We start from the raw sequence: 8,443 nt of genomic DNA, 5'->3' as shown, positions 1-8,443 counted from the left end.
ACGCATCAACCGCGTGTGTAGCCGTGATGGTCTCTTCTCGGCGGAGTCCGGGAAGTGAACACGGTTTCTGGGTTATGTTTGACGTAAGTAGGAGTTCAGGATCACTTCTTGATCATTGCTAGTTCACGACCGTTCCATTGCTTCTCTTCTCGCTCTCAATTGCGTATGTTAGCCACCATATATGCTTAGTGCTTGCTGCAGCTCCACCTCACTACCCCGTCCTTTCCTATAAGCTTATATAGTCTCGAACTCGCGGGTGTGAGATTGCTGAGTCCTCGTGACTCACAGATACTTCCAAAACAGTTGCAGGTGCCGATGAGACCAGTGCAGATGACGCAACTGAGCTCAAGTGGGAGCTCGATGAAGATCTTGTCGGTTGTGTTGTTTCTTCTCTTGTTGATCAGTAGTGGAGCCCAGTTGGGACGATCAGGGATCTAGCAGTTGGGTTGTCTTCTTTTCATTTGGTTCCGTAGTCGGTCTATGTGTGTACTCTGAATGATGTATGATTTATTTATGTATTGTGTGAAGTGGCGATTGTAAGCCAACTCTTTATCCCATTCTTGTTCATTACATGGGATTGTGTGAAGATGACCCTTCTTGCGACAAAACCACAATGCGGTTATGCCGCTAAGTCGTGCCTCGACACGTGGGAGATATAGCCGCATCGTGGGCGTTACAGCCGGCCGTCGCCCGTCTCGCTCTGCTCCTTGTGCCGCCCGCCGCCCCCGCCGCGGCGCGCTCTGCCTCGCCGGCGCCGTGCCGCTGGCCGCGCCCGGGCTCGCCCCATCGGGCGCCTGCAACCGCGCCCGAGACCCGTGCCCGTTCGCCCGCTAGGGCTCCCCCTGAGCCACTGACCTTGGGGCCCCACGCCTAGAACGTTATTAAAAAAAGAATTAAAAATAATTAATTAACTAATAAAAATAATTGAAATATTAATTAATTAATTAATTAACTTAATTAATCCTGTTAATATTAACTAATTAAGATTAATTAACCTAATAACTAATTAACCTAATTAACTACTGTTAATTAGCTAACAGCCCCTGACAGGTGGGACCCACCTGTCAGGTTGACCAGGTCAACGGTCAACGTTGACTGCTGACGTCATGCTGATGCATTAATTAAGTTTCGAATTAAATTAATTTATTAAATTCTAAAATGAATTAAATCTTTAAAATTTAATATAAAATAAACCGTAGCTCGGATGGAAAAACTTTGTACATGAAAGTTGCTCAGAACGACGAGACGAATCCGAATACGTAGTCCGTTTGTCAGCCACACGTTCCTAGCATAGCGAACATGGAACTTTCACCTCCGGTTCATCTGCCCGAAAACGCGAAACACCGGGAATACTTTCCCGGATGTCCCCCGCCCCCCCTTCGCCGGTATCACCTACTACCACGTTTGGGCACACCTAGCATCACGCTTTGTCATGTCATGCATCGTTATGCATCTGTTTGCATTGTATTCATTGTTACTTCCCCCTCTTCTCTCCGGTAGACTACGAGACCGACGCCGCTGTTGGTGCCCCGACCGACTACGCTGTTGACGACCCCTCCTTCTTGCCAGAGCAATCAGGCAAGCCCCCCCTTGATCACCAGATATCGCCTATTCTTCTATATACTGCTTGCATTAGAAGAGTGTAGCATGTTACTACTTTCGGTTAATCCTATTCTGCTGCATAGCCTGTCATTGTTGCTACAGTTGTTACCCTTACCTGCTATCCTACTGCTTAGAATAGGATGCTAGTTTTTTGCATCAGTGGCCCTACATTCTTGTCCGTCTGCCATGCTACTACTGGGCCGTGATCACTGCGGGAGGTGATCACGGGTATATATTATATACTTTATATACATGACACATGTGGTGACTAAAGTCGGGTCGGCTCGTTGAGTACCCGCAAGTGATTCTGGTGAGGGGGCTGAAAGGACAGGTGGCTCCATCCCGGTAGAGGTGGGCCTGGGTTCCTGACGGCCCCCGACTGTTGCTTTGTGGCGGAGCGACAGGGCAGGTTGAGACCACCTAGGAGAGAGGTGGGTCTGGCCCTGGTCGGCGTTCGCGGATACTTAACACGCTTAACGAGATCTTGGTATTTGATCTGAGTCTGGCCATTTGGTCTATACGCACTAACCAGCTACGCGGGAACAGTTATGGGCACTTGACGTCGTGGTATCAGCCGAAGCTCTTCTTGACGTCAGCGACGGAGCGGCGCGTGCCGGATTGGACTGGAACGCGCTAGGCTAGGTCTGCTTCCGCCCGCCCTTGCAACGTGCAGGTGTGCAATGGGCGATGGGCCCAGACCCCTACGCGCATAGGATTTAGACCGGCGTGCTGACCTCTCTGTTGAGCCTAGGTGGGGCTGCGACGTGTTGATCTTACGAGGCCGGGCATGACCCAGAAAAGTGTGTCCGGCCAAATGGGATCGAGCGTGTTGGGTTATGTGGTGCACCCCTGCAGGGAAGTTTATCTATTCGAATAGCCGTGTCCCTCGGTAAAAGGATGACCCGGAGTTGTACCTTGACCTTATGACAACTAGAACTGGATACTTAATAAAACACACCCTTCCAAGTGCCAGATACAACCCGGTGATCGCTCTCTAACAGGGCGGCGAGGAGGGGATCGCCGGGTAGGGTTATGCTATGCGATGCTACTTGGAGGACTTCAATCTACTCTCTTCTACATGCTGCAAGATGGAGATGGCCAGAAGCGTAGTCTTTGACAAGATTAGCTATCCCCCTCTTATTCTGGCATTCTGCAGTTCAGTCCACTGATATGGCCCTTTACACTTTTACCCATGCATATGTAGTGTAGCTCCTTGCTTGCGAGTACTTTGGATGAGTACTCACGGTTGCTTTTCTCCCTCTTTTCCCCCCTTTCTATACCTGGTTGTCGCAACCAGGCGCTGGAGTCCAGGAGCTAGAGATCCCGAGGATGATTCTGCATGGAGTTCGGCTTCGAGGAGTAGTTAGGAGGTCCCAGGCAGGAGGCCTTGCCTTTTCGATCGTTGCTACTTTTGTGCTAGCCTTCTTAAGCCAAACTTGTTTAACTTATGTCTGTACTCAGATATTGTTGCTTCCGCTGACTCGTCTATGATCGAGCACTTGTATTCGAGCCCTCGAGGCCCCTGGCTTGTATTATGATGCTTGTATGACTTATTTATGTTGTAGAGTTGTGTTGTGATATCTTCCCGTGAGTCCCTGATCTTGATCGTACACATTTGCGTGCATGATTAGTGTACGGTCGAATCGGGGGCGTCACATGAGCGTGTCGGCCATCGCTCTTGGCGTGATGCGAAGCAGGAGCAGCGTACCTCGAGCACTAAAGGCAGCGCACGCTGGCGGAGGAGTGGGCCGACGGGAATGCCAAATGCAGGCCGAGCACCAATAGGAGGAGTGACATGCCCGTTCGGCACGGGAGGAAGATGAGGAGCGCCGGGAGCAGGAGGCAGAGGAGCATGCGGGCCGCGCAGCAGAGCCGACGGCTCAGAAGACGACGAAGGAGGCGATGCGGGCGGCGTGGCAGCATGCCTTCCTGTGGGTTGCGCCACCCCTGAACTTCGTCGACCTCACCGGCTCTGAGGACGATGGCGACGCCTAGGGCAGCGTGCTGGGCGGCTAGGAGGTGCATGTGTTTTTTAGTTTTTAAGTTTATATTTAACTATGTCTAAGTGAATTTTGGCCGGCGGTTGACCGGCTGTTTTATGTTTAATTTGTGTGCATGTGTTGAACTTTTTTTAAGACCAAGCAGGAAATGCATCTATCATCATTGCACGCACCGGCGGACCCAAATAAAAAGCACACACATACATTCGTTCGGTCGACCCAAAGGGACAAAAAAATCCATGGCATTAGGGTTGGCCGGCTAGAGTTGACCTCGGTTATTCTGCATCTTGTTCGTATGTGGCTGTCCTTGTCTTGGCAATGCTGCGTAGCACATGACACCTTCATACATCTATGGCAAAAGCAGTGCACTGGTTATCTTGTTTTCTTTTCAACACCCACGGTTGTGCATGTCAGTGGACCATAGCAATGGCGGAGCTGGGGTATTCCTGGGACTTCCCTGGAATATCAAAGAATTTCTTGCAAAAAAAATTACTACATGTATTATATACGGTATAAAGGCTGACTTGGTCTTGGCCCAGCCCAAACGCACCACGGCAGCGACGTGGGGCGCCAGACACGAGCCAGGGAGCGTCTGGGCAGGCGCGCGAGGAGCCGACCGCTCGAGCGGGCATCTTCCGATTACAGATCGAACAATCTTCAGCCCTATCCTTTTCCCCCAAACCTAGCACTACCTGAAGGCTCTGGCGGCGGCGAGCGACTCTAGGTCCGGCGGCCGGCCTTCTCCTCCCTCGGTTAGCCGCTTCCCCCAGACCCCAGTGCCGGCCATCTCCCTCGGTCCCTCCCCTACGGCTCTACCCTCTGCCTCCGGCGTCCGGCCCTCTTCTCCGCGGCTCCACCAGTCCGCCTCCGGCCTCCCCGACGCCGCGACAGCGCCATCCATCAGTCAGCAGGTCCGGCCTCCGTTCCTCAACAGTTTGCATCTATTATTTCCGTCCGTTCCTCCGTTTCTAACAAATCTGAATATTATTTATGTGATTGTGATGTAGATGAAGAAGAAGGGGAACAAAACTATGGTAGGGGAAAGGAAAATGCAGTAAACTGAAATTGCAATAATTTCGTTGTGTCCATGCCACATTGTCACTGTCACTAATTTCTATTTTGTTTATGTGATTGTGATGTAGATGAAGAAGAAGGATGTTAGCATATTTCAAATGTGGGACAAATCTTCAAAGACAAGGAAACTAACTTCTACATCCACACCAACTCCTCTTTCCGTTGAGGTTGAGAGCAATCTGCAGCTAGCACTAGTGCAAACTTCTTAAGTTGGTTTCTCATGTGCAATTAAGCATGTTCATTTCTCATGTGCGTAAGGATAAAAGGTTTAGCAAGTTGAAGAATCTATGTGAGCTTTCAGTTTTGATGGTTGAGACAAGAAAGAATGAACAATATTATATTGTTTACAAAATTCTTAAGTTGGTTCTCATTCTTCCGGTAGCCACTGCTAGCGTTGAGAGGGTATTTTCCTCGATGAAATACGTGAAGAATTCACTCAGAAACAAAATGGGTGATGAATATTTGAACGATTGCTTGGTTACATTCGTTGAGAGAGAATTCTTCAGGCAAGTGAAAGATGAGGATGTCATCAATCTCTTCCGAAAAGGGGATCGTAAAGTTATATTGTAATTTCCTTTGCTATTTGTAATCTTCGTAATTGTTAGAGTTATTGCCACAATGATATTTTGCTACTATTATCAATGTATGGTCATTGAGTCATTGATGTTATCATCTTGCTGTACATTTATTGTTCTATTGCACTGCTTTGGCATATCTTTTTAAAAAGAACACCCAACAGCAAATTCCTGGCTCCGCCACTGGACCATAGCACTATCACCGGCTTGCATGTGTATCTTGTAAGGCAAATCTATTCATGGAGACAGTTGAATAATTTGTGGTGTAAATGCGAGAATTACGATGAATAAAAGGAGAATGGAAGAGCAGAAAATTTGCATCTTGTTCACAGCACAAAACCACCGTCTCCATTGTTGCATGCTTGTTTTCTTCCCTCTCAGACGGCAGCGGCGCTACCCTGTAGTTTCTACTTTCTTGCATCGGACGGGTCTGACAGGCAGTAAGGTAGTGCTTCATACGCCCCCTGCAAGGTCCATCAGCCACGCTGGTAATGTGGTCCATGTACCGTCGCACAGGCGTGACAAAGAGCAGAGGTTCAGTCGTCAGTCCATATAACCTCAGAGTTCAGAGATTCAAAGTCAACAAGCAGAGAAAGGGCACTTGCAAAAATAAAAACGAGCTGAGAAAGGGAAGTACTAGTAAACGAAAGCAATGATAGATAGTGCACTAGCTTGTTCAATGGCATTAAGGGAAAACAGGATCCATTCATTCTAATTATAAATCACCATTATGGTAAGCTGCACTGGAAACTTCAGGCCAGTACAATGGCTGCACGGAGATACAAACTTAACTCTAGTACTCGTTGGAGGAATAGATGCTTGATATAGTACTTCAGTTTGCATCACGATGTGATGACAACTTCTACCTTGTGTACAACTATGCCAATGTAAAAAAAAGGTGGATCCCGTGGAACTAATACTCGCCTTCTTCTGTAGATCCAAAAGAGCGTAGATGCGTGAAAGGAAGTGGTGAATGATGTCGCTATAGTTCTTGACAAGGCTAAAATGTCACAAAAATCACATAGAGAAGTGTATCAATGTGAGTGTAAAATTAAACCGTTTTAAGTACACACAGCATATCACAAAAAACTTGCCTTAAGGAATAGGCACGTGTGTGCGTGCCGGATTAGCCTTTCCCTTTCTTAATTCTTATACTACTGTTCAATACAATGTAATCGCCTCTCCACCAAAAAAAAATACAATGTAATCGCCATTCCTACGTAAGTGACCAGAAAAAAACACATTCAGACAATCAGACGAAATGCATAGTGAACAATGACCCCGACAGCAGATTAAAAAGGAAAAAAGAACCAAGAGACAAAGCGAGAGGGTCCCTCGCGTCACCCCCGGGCGATCAGATCTTTCGCCGCGCCGCCTCCCCTCATCCCCCTTCACTCCCTCGCTGTCACTGGAGACGGCCGCCGGCAAAGCCCGCGCGGGCGCCGGGGAAGGTGGAGGCGGGGATCTCGGCGCCCGGATCGATCCCCTCGGCATGCGGGCCGGAGTATCGCATCAGTGGCCTGCGGATCCTTGGGCGGCGGCCCTGTCGGCGAGGCGGCGTCGTCCAGCGGCTGGCGACGTCTGCAGGCGACGCTGGCCAGCGTGCTCGGCCGCGCGGGCGGCGGGTCGCTGGTGGAGTCCGGCCATGGCGCGGTGCTCCATTGCGTCAGATCTGGAGGTTCCCCTTTCTCTTGCTGCATCTCTCGTCGTCCCGGTGGTTTTGCGGCTGCAGGCTCCTGTGATGGTGAGCCCTGGTGGTGTACTTTGGGTCTGGGAGAAACCTTGGCCGGTCTGGCCGGCCCGGCGGCGGCGACGCCCATGGGCGCCGCTTTCCTTCATGAAGGTGCAGGTGACGGTCCAATCTACCCACCCCGATCCCCTGCCGGTTGAAAGCCTTCAATCCTCTTCGGATTTGGTGGCAACGGCGCTGTTCGCGCCATGACCTTCCTGGAGGTGTTGACAGGGGCACTGGGGCTCGGTTGGGAGTGCAGAGGAACTGCAGGTGGAGGGAATGGGACCAGTGGCAGCAGGTGGTGTTCACGAAGGAGGAGCGGCGTTGCATCTGACACGTCGACAACGACGGGTCTTAGTGGCAAGGAGCAGCGAGGTCTTGCTGCTGGGCGTGTGTTGATTGACGAGCGCATGATGGTGGCGTCATCTGGGGTCCTGGTGGTGTCGACGGCAGCTAGACCGGGCAAGATTGATGCATCTGTATAACTCTGAAGATGGAGCGGTGGCAGTTGGCGGCGGCGGCCTTTGAGAGTGCGCCGGACCGGTGTGTGTGTCCATACTCGGCAAGTGGCTTGATTGGGGCCTCAAGTCTTGGATGTTAGGCTTGCTGCGAGGTCTGTTTGGCATTAGGCCCGGACTTCCAACATTTTTTCATCAACTGGATAGGAGTAGGGAAAGATGTTGCCTAGACTATGGCTTCAGACTTACTGTTGTATTTCTTTATAGGATCTTTTGGGAATAATTAATAAAACGGCTGCATGCATCGTCCAGATGCAAAGGCCGGGGGTCTTTCTCTTTAATAAAAACAGATTAAAAGGGTACTTAGCCGTGTGGATGGACTGCATGTACTTCAACCTTAACAACGTACGCTCATGGAGGAGCTTCCGTTTGCATTACAACCTTAACAAAGTCTCATGGAGAAGCCATTTGGTGGGTCTATTCAACAGAGACTCAGAGGGAGGCAACTACATATAGAGAAAGCATGGATTGAGCCACCGTAAAAAAAATGGCACTTCTGAGAAAAGATGGCCGGTCTAATAAATGGACACCTTTACTACAGTATCATTTTTGGGTTGCAATAGCTGATTTCCCAGCCGGTGGCGTTCAGAGGGCAGACGCAGCTGGTCGGCGTCGTGCACGGTGCTAGACAATTACTCACCTACGTTTTTTGGGTTGGATTCAACGGGACTTTGCTGCTGCAACATAAAAAGAGCCGTCCAAACACATCCACTCATTGCGGCAAACGGTGCCGAACCTTGCATACTGAGCTGGCCAATACCAAAATGGCAACTTTCAGAGTCAGCACGAGGGTAACACAGCTAAGAACTTTTGGTAAAATTGACTTGAAGTAGACCCTGTAGCTGTTTCCCCAAAATGGTTCCTGGCGCCCACTGCCGTAGAAGAAAGGAGGGTCTGCCTTTGCCCTCAAATGCACTGACAGTCAGACACTAGGTTTCCATT

The 8,443-nt window shown here is 49.9% G+C and overlaps 1 long non-coding RNA gene across 1 annotated transcript; it reads left to right on the top strand.

Moving 5' to 3' along the window:
• Positions 1 to 4,150: 4,150 nt before the first annotated feature.
• Positions 4,151 to 5,336, top strand: LOC123074475 (uncharacterized). The gene is made up of 3 exons (XR_006435974.1): positions 4,151 to 4,513; positions 4,610 to 4,636; positions 4,745 to 5,336. It is a non-coding gene; the product is annotated as an uncharacterized lncRNA (long non-coding RNA).
• The last annotated feature ends 3,107 nt before the right edge of the window (positions 5,337 to 8,443 follow it).

Source organism: Triticum aestivum, chromosome 3D (assembly GCF_018294505.1).
Source record: "Triticum aestivum cultivar Chinese Spring chromosome 3D, IWGSC CS RefSeq v2.1, whole genome shotgun sequence".
Lineage (NCBI taxonomy): Eukaryota > Viridiplantae > Streptophyta > Magnoliopsida > Poales > Poaceae > Triticum > Triticum aestivum.
The sequence above is the reverse complement of the archived record's forward strand: the minus strand, read 5'-3'. Positions and strand labels throughout refer to the sequence as shown.